The sequence below is a fragment of the Pleurodeles waltl genome, chromosome 4_2 (assembly GCF_031143425.1).
Source record: "Pleurodeles waltl isolate 20211129_DDA chromosome 4_2, aPleWal1.hap1.20221129, whole genome shotgun sequence".
In the NCBI taxonomy this organism is placed as follows: Eukaryota; Metazoa; Chordata; class Amphibia; order Caudata; family Salamandridae; genus Pleurodeles; species Pleurodeles waltl.
The window spans coordinates 120845061-120859581 of record NC_090443.1 but is presented as its reverse complement, the minus strand read 5'-3'; positions in this window follow the sequence as shown (position 1 = coordinate 120859581).

Here is a 14521-nt window from a genome sequence, read left to right as displayed (position 1 = left end):
CACCAGCGGTCCCCGTCGTGGTGCTCCCCTCGCCCTCCGGATCACTGGTGCCCTCGGTGTCTGTTCCTGGGCCCACCGGGGCCTTGTGTCCTGCAGCTCCCTCGTGCTCCGATGCCATATCTCCTCCGCCTGATGATGCTAATGCACACATGCACAAGAAGATGAAGAGAAAGGGTGGGGGGAGAAAAAAGAAGACCAGGTTGAGTGCATGCAATGTCAACACCGTTGGCGGAGAGGACAGACACAGGTGCCTAATGCACTAAGCCGCGCATTCGGGGTACACTACTCAGTACTACTGACTAAGACAACAGGCCAAGAGACGTCAAACGCGCACATGGGAGATGCTGGACCTTCAATGGCGGTACTTGTCACCCTACAGAGGTGGGGGCCGGGGGCACAGGGCCATGCCTAAGGGAGAGGACTACACTACAGAAAGCGCCCTGGCCTAATGTCACCCACAGCCCTCCTCCCCCACCCAGACGCCTCCACTGCGCAGAAAGATAGGAGAATGTGCTGATACTCACCCCCTTGTGTCTGCTGTGATGTCTTAAAGCGCCCATCCAATTCAGGGTAGGCCACCGCCAGGATCCGGGACATCAGGGGGGTCATGGTGCGACTGGCACCCCTCCTAGGTTGGGAGGCCATCCCCAGCAGTGTTTCTGCGGTCTTCCTTGTTCCGCGGCGGATGTCCTCCCACCTCTTGCGGCAGTGGGTGCCCCGTCTGTTGTGGACCCCCAAGGTCCGGACTTCCTTGGCGATGGCACGCCAAATCTCGATCTTCTGATGGGCGCTGACCTATTAGACATGTACAGGGTGGAAAGGAGGAAATCATCAATGGCCTGCATGTTAGATGTAATTGGGCCCCCCCCACCCACTTTGCCATATGGCACAAGCTCTCATCTGTCGGGCGATGCACTCCTCATTCGCCCCCCACCCCACCAACTTACATCCACCCCAATCCACACAGGCATAGCCCATTCCATTAGCACCCGGGGTACTCACTTGTTGGTCTGGAGGACCGTAGAGTAGCGCATACTGGGGGTGGACCCCATCCACGAGCTTGTCCAATTCTTCAGACGTGAAAGCAGGGGCCCTTTCCCCAGTCGCAGCAGCCATTGTATCTTCCAGACCGAGGTCACAGCAGCACTTGCAGTATAGGTCCTCTCCTGTGGATGATCAGGTCTCGAGTGATTAAGCAGATAGAAAATGGCGGTCACGTCCGTGGCGGTGCGTACCGCGGCGGTGCATACCGCGACCGCCGGCGCACTTCGTTATTGGCTCCTGAAACCCATAGGCTTCAATGTTAACCAATGCGGCTTTGCGCCGCGGTCTTCGACCGCCTACCGCCACGGTGTGCCCCGCCAGCGCAGTGACCTCACATCCCATTGTCCCACTTCACAGGTCAGGCAGCCGCCATTTCAAGGGCCCACATGGCTTAATTTTGACTGCGACACACAGGCCTAGGCCTTGCATTGCCACACATACACGCCTTTCAACCCATTGCCATTCTTTAACTGTGCAAGCTGTCTGTACGTACCTGTGGTTTGGCTGACTCTGTGCTCCATGTTGTCCTTCCTAGGCACCGTCCGCTGGGACTTGGGATGAGAAGGAGGAATCCTCGCGTGTACCGACCGCTGGTGGACCTGTCGACAATGGAAGAACGCCATATAATCCTTCGATACCGACTTGACCGTGCCACTATCCATGAACTGTGTGCCCAGCTGGAGCCAGCACTGATGTCCCCCATCCGCCAACCCACAGGGATTCCCCCTCTGGTGCAGGTTTTGTCAGTCCTCCATTTTTTGGCCAGTGGGTCATTCCAGACCACAGTGGCCATGTCATCTGGAATGTCTCAGCCTATGTTTTCTAAGATTTTGAGCAGAGAGTTGTCTGCCCTGATGAAACTCATGCGGAGCTACATCATTTTCCCCGAGGAGGGTGACTTGCCCACAGTGAAGGGTGATTTCTATGCCCTTGGACATATCCCCAACATCATTGGTGCCATTGATGGGACCCATGTGGCTTTGGTACCCCCAAAAGACGATGAGCAGGTGTACCGAAACAGAAAGAATTATCATTCGATGAATGTCCAGGTGGTCTGTTTGGCTGACCAGTACATCTCCCATGTAAATGCCAAGTTCCCAGGGTCAGTGCATGACGCGTATGTGATGCGAAATAGCAGCATCCCCTATGTGATGGAGCAGCTACAGAGACAACGTGTGTGGCTAATAGGTGACTCTGGTTACCCCAACCTGCCGTGGCTACTGACCCCAGTAAGGAATCCCCGGACAAGGGCAGAGGAACGCTACAATGAGGCCCATGGGCGTACAAGGAGGGTGATTGAGCGAACCTTTGGCCTCCTGAAGGCCAGGTTTAGGTGCCTGCATATGACTGGTGGATCCCTAATGTACTCACCAAAGAAGGTGTGCCATATCATCGTGGCGTGCTGTATGCTTCACAACCTGGCTTGGCGACGCCAGGTGCCTTTCCTGCAGGAGGATGGTCCAGATGGTGGTGTTGTAGAAGGCGTGGAGCCTGTGGAGAGTGAAGAGGAGGAAGACTCTGAGGACGACACAGACAATAGGGACAGAGTGATACAACAGTATTTCCAGTAACACCCAGGTAAGAATCACCCACGCCATTTCACAATTGCTTCTAGCCTCCTGCATCTATACTTTCTGTAGTTCCCCACAGATGTTTTTTATTAATTTATGCCTTTCCCTTCCCTTCTCAGTGCTGTCTGACTCAGTACCTGACTTCTGCTTGGTTCGCCCATGAAATACAGCGTATTGACATTGGTATGTTGTCATGACTAATTGACAGAACAGAAATTGAACAGTAATATGTTATCCCTTTGTTAATAATACAGCATGACTCAAAACAGGTTTGTGTGCAAAATGTGATTTATTTACAGTGCTAGATACCGGTACATGTGATTCTAAGGGTGATGGGTGGGGGTGGAGGAATATCCATGGCAGAGTCCAGTTCTCAGTCTCACAGGTGCATTGTTCTTTTGCCTGTGGAAGGATGGAGCATAGGCAGTTCATGGTTGGACTGGGTGGCAATGTGGGACAGTGGGAAGACTTGAGGGGGTATGTCCTGCTGGCGGGGGTCTTGACATCCTACTCTGTCTTTTTCTTTGGTCTCAGGCTCCTCTTACGGGGTGGTTGTTCTTCAGCAGGAGGTGGGGTTCTGGGGGGCTGTCGAGGTGTTGGGACCTCCTGTCCACTAGCGCCGGCGGAGGTGGTAGGCTGTTCCTGGTCCGGCCTAGTGACAGGGGCCCTGTGTGGTGCACCATGGTCCCGCAACGCGTCCTCTATCCTGTGGAGGGCCAGGACGATGGTCCCCATTGCGGTCCCGATGATTCTCAGCTCCTCCCTGAACCCCATGTAGCGTTCTTCCTGCTGTGCCTGGATCTCAGTGAACCTGGCCAGTACCGTCGCCATCGTTTCTTGGGAGTGGTGGTATGCCCCCATGATGGTGGTGAGGGCCTCTTGGAGAGTGGGTTCCCTGGGCCTCTCCTCCCCCCCCTGTCGCACAGCAGCCCTCCGAGCTGCCCGGTTTCCCCCGGCCTCTGTCCCCTGGCCGGTGTGCCCGCTCCCACTGCCCCCAGGTCCCTGTTGTTGTTGGGGTGTTGGGTTAGCCTGGGTGCCCTGTAGTGGCGGACACACCGCTGATTGAGCTGTCCTAGAGACAGAGGCATGGGCCCGCTGGGTGGGAGCTGTGCTGGTGTCGGCAGAGGGGGTCAGGTCTGGTGTGGCCTGTGTCTGGGTGAGGGGAACCGACTGCCCAGAGGTCCCCGATGGTCCGGGCTGGTCATCAGGTTCACTGTCGACAGAGCTGCTATCCTCAGTGTGGGCCTGTTCCGGTGGTGGGATGGACACTTCTGGACCCTCCTGGCTGGTGTGTTGTCGTTCGGGTCCTGCATGGGGTAAGAGAGTTTGGTTATTGTTTCTGTGTGTGCAATAGCATGCGTGTTGTGGGTGCCCTTGTCCCCCAGTGCAGGCATTCCCTGGAGGGAGGTGTTGTGAGGGTATTTAGTGGGGGGGAGGGGTTAGTGCAGTGGTCATGCTTAGGTGATGGGTGCCCATGGTTTGTGTTGGCATGCAGGAGTTGGTGTTGGGATGGGTGGGTTGTGCTGGTGAGACATTGTCAGGAAGGATGTGTGCTGGGGGGTTTGGGGTGAGGGTGGGGGTGTGGGTTGGCATGCTGGTGGGGTGTGGGGGATATAGTAGTTGAGATGGGACTTACCAGAGTCCATTCCTCCGGCTACTCCTGCGAGGCCCTGAGGATGCAGGATGGTCAAGACCTCTTGCTCCCACGATGTAAATTCGGGAGGGGTGGGTGGGGGTCCGCCGCCAGTCTTCTGGACCGCGATGTTGTGCCTGGAGACCATCGATCGGACCTTCCCCCGTAGGTCGTTCCATCTTTTGCGGATGTCCTCCCTATTCCTGGGATGCTGTCCCACCGCGTTGACCCTGTCCACGATCCTCTGCCATAGCTCCGCCTTCCTGGCTATACTGGTGTGCTGCACCTGCGAGCCGAAGAGCTGGGGTTCCACTCTTAGGATTTCCTCCACCATGACCCGGAGTTCTTGGTCCGAAAATCGTGGATGCCTTTGGGGTGCCATGGGGTGGTGTGGGTGAGGTGTGGGGTGGTGTATGTGATGAGGAGTGTGTTGGTGAGTGGTGCTTTGTGCTACTATGTGGTGTGTGTGATGGTGTAGTGTGCCTCAGTGTGTCTTGCTTTGGATTGTCTGCTGTGTCTCTCTCTCCTTCTCTCAGTAATTGGGGTCGCAGGGGTTTGTGGGTGATGTGGGTGTGTGTTTTATAGTTGGTTGATTGTGTGGGAGTGGTGTGTGTATGTGTATCAGGTGTGTGTTTTTCAAATTGTCCAATGTGGCTGTGTTTTGGTGATGTGTGTGTATTCTGACCGCGGCGGTGTGTAGCGCCAATGGAATACCGCGTTTGAATGACCGCCGTGTGGATTCGTGGGTCGTAATGGCATGGGCGTATTTCTGTTGGCGTGACGGTGGAGGTTTGGTCATCTCCAGTTTATCGCTGCCCGCCGATGTGGCGGGCTGCAGTGGAGGACGGATTTTTGGGGGTTTGGCCGTTGTGGGTCAGAATGACCGTGGCGGTTGACCGCGGCCGCGGCGGTGTTATGGCGGTCTTCTGACCGGCGGTAAGGGCATTTTACCGCCGAGGTCAGAATCACCCCCTTTATCCTCAAATCACACGTGCATTTGCCTGAAGTATCAATCATTGCCAATTTTATCTTGGTGTTAGAGTGACAAGGATTATTCCAATCCTCAGACTTAGCAACTCAAATTCTAAGTCGATGGTTAGGTAATAGATCCACATAAGAGAACCAGGTTTCATTTTGTTAAGTGTTGAGCATAAACTGGGCTGAATTTATTACCCTCTAATTGCTGCCGATCATATTCTCTGGACAGTTTAGCCTAGAGCCCTAAGTTTACTCTTTGAGACATCTATTTGTAAAGTCTGAGGGCACCAATTAACCTTCATTTCCCCACAGATAGCCTCCAAGCTTTTTCTAACACTCTTAGTCCAGTTCAATTCACTTTGCCTATTTTCATTTTTACACCATAAAGAAACCGTTTGTTCCTCACCAACACTCAAACGTTGCCAAAATCTAATTAATGCCACTTTTGCCAGTATACTCCGTAATGTCATGTGTTGGACCTGGTCTTTTTTGCAGAGCTATCCTCAAGCTTTTTGCCTTCTTACTCCTATTTTTTATGATCTGTTTCTGCTGCCTTTAGGGCTCTGGACACTTTAGCATTGCTGCCCAGCGCTAAAGTGCAAATGCTCCCTGTCTAAACTGTATTAGTGATTGGTTTATCCACAATTTGCATATTTGTTTTACTAGTAAGTCCCTAGTATAGTGCACCAAGTGTCCCCAGGTCCTGTAAATCAAATGCTACTAGTGGGCCTCCAGCACAGATTGTGCCACTCACATGAGTAGCCTTATAAACATGCCTCAGACCTGCCACGGCAGTGTCTGTGTGTGCAGTTTAAAACTGCTATTTCGACCTGGCAAGTGCACCCACTTGCAAGGCACAAACCTTCCCTTTTACTGCATGTAGGTCACCCAAAAGGTAGGCCCAAGACAGCATTATGGGCAGAGTGCAGTGTATTTAAAATGTAAGACCTGTACTGGTGTGTTTTACATGTCCTGATAGTGAAATACTGCTACATTCGGTTTTCCCTATTGCAAGGACTGTCTCTCTCCCATCAGGTAACATGGGGCTTGCCTTAAAATATCTTTTAAGTTTAATTTCCCATTGGGAGCAAATAGAGATATGAATTTCAGGGTCTCTGAACTCACAATTTAAAAATACATCTTTTGGTGAAGTTGGTTTTCAACTTGTAAGTTTGAAAATGCCTCTTTTTGAAATTGGGCATTTTCTTGCTTAACCATTATGTGCCTCTGCCTGGCTGTAGAATACAGGTCTGGATCAGGATGACAGTTGGGCTGTTTGTGAATTCACTTTAGACAGTCAGACAAAAGGAGCTAAGGTGCGCCATGCAAATCCTGATGGGTCTCACAGAGCTAGAGTGGTAGGAGGTGCAGACACTTGCTTCTGAATAAGGCTGTGCCTGTCCTTACACATAGCAGTCTCCACCCCCCCTGGAGGGTGTCTGGGCCATGGAAGGAAAGGCAGGGCCTTGCGCATTACAAAGACTTTTCTTTGAAGTGTGCCTCCTCTAAAGGCAGATATGGGTATAAGTACTGGGGCTTCTGACCCCCACAAAGTTAGAATTCTTCTGGACTGAGGACATTCTGACAGGAAGACGAGCTGGATGCAGTAGAGGGACTGCCACTCTGCCTGTTGCTTTGTTGTGCTGGCCTGCTGCTTGCTGCTTCTGTCCTGTGAGTGAAAGGACTGGACTTTGCTTTCTACATCCTGCTTCCAAAGGTTCTCTAAGGGCTCGGACTGAGCTTGCCTCCTGTTGAGAAGTCTCAGGGACATCAAAGATTTCATCTGCCAGAACCTGGGCTCTCTTGCTGAGAGTCCTGACTTGCTAAGTGGTGCCAAATCCAGTCCCTGGGCCCTTGGGAGAGGGTTCTTGTGCAAAAAACTACCACAAGAGTTCCTTGAAAAAATGTTGGATATTGGAGTGGGACAGGGCCAACAACTAAAAAACAAAAGAAACCCCGCCTTCAAATAAGGTTCTAAAATTAGAATCCCACAATATTATCATGAAGACTACCGGTCATAAACAAGATTTCCTAACTAATCAAAATGTATTGTATAATACTTCAAAAACAATTTTTATTTTAAAAAATTTAGATAAAGCATGATACATTATCTAACTCTCCAATATTTAGGACCTAAATATCACACTCCCTAACACAAGTACCACTCTACCACAGTGATACCACACATACGCAATCATCACACTATAAAAAAAAGAAAATCCATGTCTTGCCCCCTCTGACCTTTTTCGAAGTAAAATTATATAATACATTTAAACAGGGATATAACAACTAGAATTTTATAAGACACCAAAAAATTGTTCATTGGGGTCATCAACACACTCCCCAAATATTAATATATTTTCCTCGTGATTTTGGTACATTCATGGACCAGATCCCAAATACTCGAAAACCTAGTCTTCATAACTTATCATGTACATTCCTTCCATAATTCATAGATATATTCTAGTTGAGGATGGTATAATATTACAGTAGGGGAGTACCCATAATAACGCAGTCCAAAATACATAGTTCTTGGGTGGGGATTTAATCAGCAGTCATCCAAAGTTTCTGTCAGGACTGCTGCAACAGTGTTGTGCCGACATGCGTTTTGGTGCTGTGTGACCACCAGACCACTCATCTTCCTCAGGGCACACTGCAATATCCCACAAGGTAAAACCAGTAAGGAATCTTTGGTCCTAATGCCGGACACGCCTACAAACAAAAATCAATAATTTGTCTATCCCTTCTCACATTAATGCCTGCTATGAAGGGATGAGTACCAGTTTTTCTGCCCTTGTTAGCCCTATGCCCTTGTAACACTTCGGTTTTTCCAATGGATAAAAAATTTACTTGTTACTTTTCTCCATACACTCACTTTAAATTATCAAGAGTAAGACCCCTTGGACAATTTCAATGCGTCATGTTGCCCACCATCAAGTGCACACCCGATAAGTGGTGAATTCCAGCGACACACATCTTTTGTAAGAGCTCAGAGATTTTTTTGAATCTCTGTTCTTACCTAAGTTTCATATGAGAATTTCCAAAATTCAGGGCAGCAGTGGGAGCATCACCCTGTAGCCACACAGTGCAAGAATTATAGAGCATAGTCATTAAATCGCTAATGTGACTTTCTCAGTATTAGTAACAATATTTGATTGTTCTCGTTTGTAGTAGCCAACTCCATACATACACCAAGTTTTACCATTGCCATTTATTCTCACTCTGTCATTCCAAACACTCTGTGAGGTGTCCCGGATCTCCCTGGGGGACACCCGTGTTCTCTCGCCCATGTCGGTAATATGCGTATAAGTCTCATTGCCCACTTCTCCTAGAAACAGCTGGAGTATCTAGAGCTTAAAATGCTCTTGCGCCTAATAAAGCTCTAAAGTGTCAATATGTTGCCACTTGCAAGAGTCCTGTACTGGGCCTTGTGGAATGGGTCCCCAGTAAATAAGGAGTGAGTCCTGTTAAATTCGAGGTAGTAGCAGCGCTATATCTCCACCATCTGCCCCGACACCCATGCTATCCCTAGGACCCCCTTGGCCATCAGTCATTTACTTTGTCAATGGTCTTCACTCCACCTTCGCAGCCACTTGCCGCACTCCTTAGATGTGATGGCATTCGTACGGAAGCCCATTTACCCTTCACACAGCGTCACATGTCTCAGTGTAGCTACCCAAGTGCTGCCGCACTCATCCTCATCCTAACTTGGATGGAACTCTAATAGTGGGGTGAAAGATTGGGGTTATGTAGGCGTTCAGGATCATAAATGGCATAACTTCAGTTCAAGTAAGCATGAAAGCAAGGAAAACAAGGGTGCCTGCACAAGGGAACACACCCATCCCTTACAGGTTTGAACAACCAAACAAACAGTGATACATAGTGCGGCACACCTAACAGAAACTTATTATGAATAATCAGTAGGTGATTAAAAAGAGTCAAACATCAACTTTTAATATATATTTGAAAAGTCCATTCTTATTCAGTGCTTTGAATAGTTATTCCTCATAGGTGTACACATGTCTCCATAATGGTACAACTAAAGCCGTGTTTGACAACACCTCCATAATGGTACAACTCCAGCCAACACGTGTTTTCGTCTGTGGCCAAACTCCCACCGCTTAGTCTAATTTGCTACATCTAGAAAAGGTAGGTTCTCCTTGGTAGCAGTTAAGGTGAAGTATAAAAAGTGATTTCTGTTATTGACACACTCTACAAAGGCGCAATATATATTCTTAGCATGGTTGATGGAGACTGAAAACCCAGGTGGCTAATAGAATATTTTAGATCCCTGTATGGGCAAGGCATTTCCTTTAACCACTAACGTTACTTTTGAGTAACGGGCCCAAGAGGTAGACGAACCGAACAAATTTAATCAAAGAATGTAACAACAGGTTGTTTTTGTTTTTAGATGGGTAGAGGTAGTGTAGAGTGTGGAATTTATATATCATGACAATGGAGAAAGGGGGCCTTTTTTTATTTTAGTTTGGCACAGTTTGTGTAAATGAGGAGGCCAATAAATGTGAGATTGGATATGCAAGCTCAGGTTTAGATTATGTGCTGATAAGGACAACTTGACTTACCTATGGCCTATTACCAAACGTCAATATAATATTTTGCATCATGAAACACAACTAAACAGACTAAATGAAATGGGCATTGAATGAAACATCCTCAACTGGTTCTCCTCCTACCTTATGGATAGATCAAGAATCATATCAATATAGTCATTCACCTCTACACCATTCAGCATCAAGGCAAAAATATCTCAAGGGTCAACCTTCTTGCCACTTTGTCCTCTCTTGGTTACATCTTCCCACTCCCAGAGTTCATCAAATCATTTCACCTCATATTCTGCAACTATCCTGATAGTTTTTCCACTTTTATTGTTATCTGGCTACTAACAAATTTGAAGCTTAGACACTAGGGCCCATATTTATACTTTTTTGCGCCACTGTTGTGCCGCTTTTTGACGCAAAATCGGTGCAAACTTACAAAATGTAATTGGATTTTGTACGTTTGCACCGCTTTCGCATCACAAAATGACGCAAATGCGGCGCTATAAAAGCATAAATATGGGCCTAGGTGACTGCTTTTAAAGCCCCTGAGCAATGGACGTGGAGAATCATCTTAAACTCAACACATCAAAAAGTGAGATTCAAATATGCTGGGACTGAAAAAACTAAGATTCATTGACAATATAGCTGGAACAACTAGGAGTACCAACAACTGCAAACTGCAGATTAAATGAACAAATGTAGGAATTATCGTGGGTCAGTCCTCTTGGTGTATCTTCATGTTAACCAAGTAACAGAATCTACATTCAGTAAGATTCAGATACTATGGCGTATTTTCCAGCATCTGGCATTCCCACAGAAGACCAGGCAACTGCTTCCATGTTCATATTAAAATTGCATTGTGCCAAAAGCTTATACCATTTAAAATCACCTTCCGCCATGACATGTCTCTACAATATCCAGAGCGATGCAGCAAACATAAAGCTACACAATTCGCCTGAACTGAAGGCCCTTCACTAGCTTCCAGTAGCAAGACCTCCTTTCAAAATATTCTGCATTACAAAACAGTAAACCAAAAAGGGACACTTTTCCAAAACATGAAGCTTAAGAGACAATCTCAGGAACAACAATACATTCCAGATCAACCCAACAACTGATCATACCGCCTTAAATAATCACTTCTCATCCTTTTCTGTCTAAGCTGCTAAACTTCGGCACTCACTTCCTGCAAGGAAATTAGCTCCTAACACTCACTTAGAATGATGTTGATAACCCGAATATTTCCTTCCAGAAACTAATGGAGACAAAATATCAGTTTTACTCTGGTATCCCATCAGCAAGCCAGGAACCAAATAAATATATTAGTACAAGCAAAACTGTTGAACAGCGACAACTGACATCCTGCCAGAAAATAAGAGTCCGAGAGAAGACACTGCATTAGCCTCAATCTCAACGTCGAAGGCAATCATACCAGAAACAACTGAAATAATTCTAATCACAAGCTAGACACAAGACAATAGCAAGATGTACATCTTCACCGTCCAGAATCTAAAAGTCTTTGATTTGGATAAAAACAGTTTTATAGCCATCTAGGACACTGGTTCTCAACCTTTTGACTTCGGTGGACCCCCACTTCATCATTACTGGAACCCGGGGACTCCGACTGAATCATTATTGGAGCCAGGGGACACCCTCTGCTCCCCCACCCCAGTTAATAATGGAAGCCGGGGATCCCAGCCTAAACATTGTTGATGATTTGAAACGCAAAATAATACACAAAAAATACAGAAACAAGCATTCATCAAATACATAAGCAAAAAATAACAGATTATTTAATTTGCAAACAGATATGCTGCTCCCACAAACCAATATGAGGATACTAATTTAATTTTTAGCCTTCAATTTCAGAATCCTTGACATTTACAGTATCTTCTAAAAATTTTAATTGTACATTTAGCCACTTTATTTGCATACATTTTATTAATCTGCTCCTAATATTTCATTTTCTAAGCAGTCGTGGACCCCCGGAGGAGGCTTTGCAGGCCCCTGGGATCCCCGACCTACATGTTGGGTACCACTGATCTAAGAAATTAAAATCATTATTGAACCATACATAACAAGAGTGAATAACAGAGAACATCGGGAACGACTACGTTCTTCATGCAAGCGGAACCAAGCTTGCGTTAACGACTCCCTTTTTCTCTGCCTTAACCACTCATGAGCTGAACAACGCACATGCGTGGTTAAGGCAGAGAAACAGGGAGTCAGCATTTGGAGAAGATGCAGTCAGGTGGGTCTGGAGCAGGGTTGGGAGGTAGTTTTTAGGGGTGAGGTGGGTGGAGTAACAGCTTGGGGTGGGGAGGTTGGGGTAGTTTGTTTTTTTAGGGGCAGGGTGGTGGGATCGGTTAGTTCTGTTTTTTAGGGGCGGGGGGAACTTGGGTAGTTTTGTTTGGGGACAAGGGGTCACGTACTTTTGTTTTTGGGGTAAGGGATCAGGGTAGTTTGTTTTTTGGGTGTCGGGGTAGTTTGGTTTTTGGCGGTGGGGTCGTTGTTTTTTGGGGGTGGGGTGGTCAGGGTATTTTTTTTTTTTTTAGGGGTGAAGGGTCAGAGTAGTTAGGTTTCTGGGGTGGGGGGTCAGAGTACTTTGGTTTTTGGGGGTGGGGGACCGTGGTAGTTAGGTTTTTCGGGGTGGGGGATTGGGGTAGTTTCATTTTTGAGGGTGGGGGTTGGGGTAGTTTGGTTTTTGAGGGTGGAGGGGTCGGGGTAGTTAGTGTTTTTGGGGTTGGGGGATATGGGTTGGGGTTGTTTGGTTTTTGGGGGTGGGGGATCAGGGTAGCTTGTTTTTTGGTGGTGGGGTCAGGGTAGTTTGTTTTTTGGGGGTAGGGTCGGGGTAATTTTGTTTTCAGGGGCGGGTAGTTTTATTTTTGGGGTGGAGTCAGTTGTTTTTAGGGCGGGTGGGGAGGTTGGGGTAGGTTTTAGGGCTCAGGGTGGGTGGGGGTATCAGGGTAGTTGTATTTTTAGAGCGGGTGGGGGGATGGCATGCTAAACAACGCATCCGTTCCACATATGCCTTTACTAGGCATGCCTTTTCAACGAAAAACCATTGTAAAGGCATGCGTGGTAAAGGCATTCATGGAAAAAACTCCGTTGTTGATCTGACCGAGTTGTTCAGGCATGTGTGGTTGGCGCATGCGTTGTTCCATCATGCAGTTGTGAAAAAATGTATGAATTATAAATATATCCACAAATACTTCTTCTTAAATCCCAGTTTGTAGTCCAATCAAACACAATTTTACATTACAGATTTAAACATTAATACACCTCAAACTAAATGGCACCTTGTATTGCTCTTTATAACAAATGCTATCCCCACAAGTAACATTGTGAGACTGAAAACTAATATCCATATTTGTGACCATATGTAAAGCAGTCCATTAAATGAATGACATGTGGTGGCTCGCAGGGGTTAGAGGGGTAGGGGCAGCGTGCGAAGGGGGAATATTAATAACATTGAAAAATACATTTTAAAAACTTACCTCCGCCCCTTGCCAAGGCTCCTCTGTCTCCTCAGCAGGCAGGCACAGGCACACAGCCTGTCCTGCGGCCAATTGTGACACTGCTCAGAGCAGTGTTAGTATTGGCTGGGAGCCCCCAGCCAGGGAGCTCCCAGGCAGACTGGACACATGTGTCTCCTCTCTAATGCCTGGCAACATGGTGCCAGGCTGGAGAGAGCACAGTGTGCATGTGTTTTTGGCCGGCCCGAGACAACCGGCCAAACACACATGCGCACTGAGGGGAGTGCACAGTGCACTCCCCTCATCCCTGTCATCCCCATTGCCCAGCCCCTTTAACCATTAAATGATCATTCTCTGCCACAGTGGGAGGGGCCGCCGCTGGGCATGAAAGTATCTTCATATATAGAACATGCCAATATCGCAATAATTTGCATGAGCACAATATTTCAGATTAAATGGCAATGAAGCAGCATGACTAACTACAACCTATATACTAGACTAATCACTACCATTGGCTTCCATGGCATAGCATACTATGCGTCTGAAAAAGTGCTTCAGCACCATGACAGGGTTGAGAAGCGCTATATAAATACTCATACTCATAGCATAGCATCCAAAACTTGTAACTAACCGGTTCCATGTCTGTTATCAGGTCACATGCTTTGTTTAATTATGCATCTGGTGGTTGTGGCCAGTATTGTCTTTGTTTTTTATTAAAGAATTATCAAACAAAAAACTCCTAACCAGGCCAACTCCATGAGCTTGACTGAACCCCAACAATGGGCCGGGAACTTAGTTATCATATAGAAACTAAACAGCTTTACCTCAGTACACTCTCATTCTAGGAGATACGAAAAGTAGCTGAATGTGACGTTATAAGATATCACACTGCTGTATCTTTCTCTTTTACTGTACTACGGGTATGGTTATGTGACTAAAAGCAACAAACAATTGTTCATTCTGTTTTCTGTTGATGGAAGCACTTAGTGCCCTCCTGGCATCTTCTGGTATGGAGGTTTTGTGAAGAACTATGCATGGTACTGTGATTTTCTGGTTGTCACAAAAATTCCAGAAAAACTTAAGGTAAATGTTTTCATATTATCCTAGCACCACAATATTTTCATGCACTACAGTGGCAAAGTTTGTCCCTTAATGAAATATGTGATCCCATCAACAAGTCAGTACCTGCAACCACATTCAGGAATTCTACTTTATGTAGGGAGAAGATAGTGTTAATTTATGCACAAGATCATTGAATGGTCC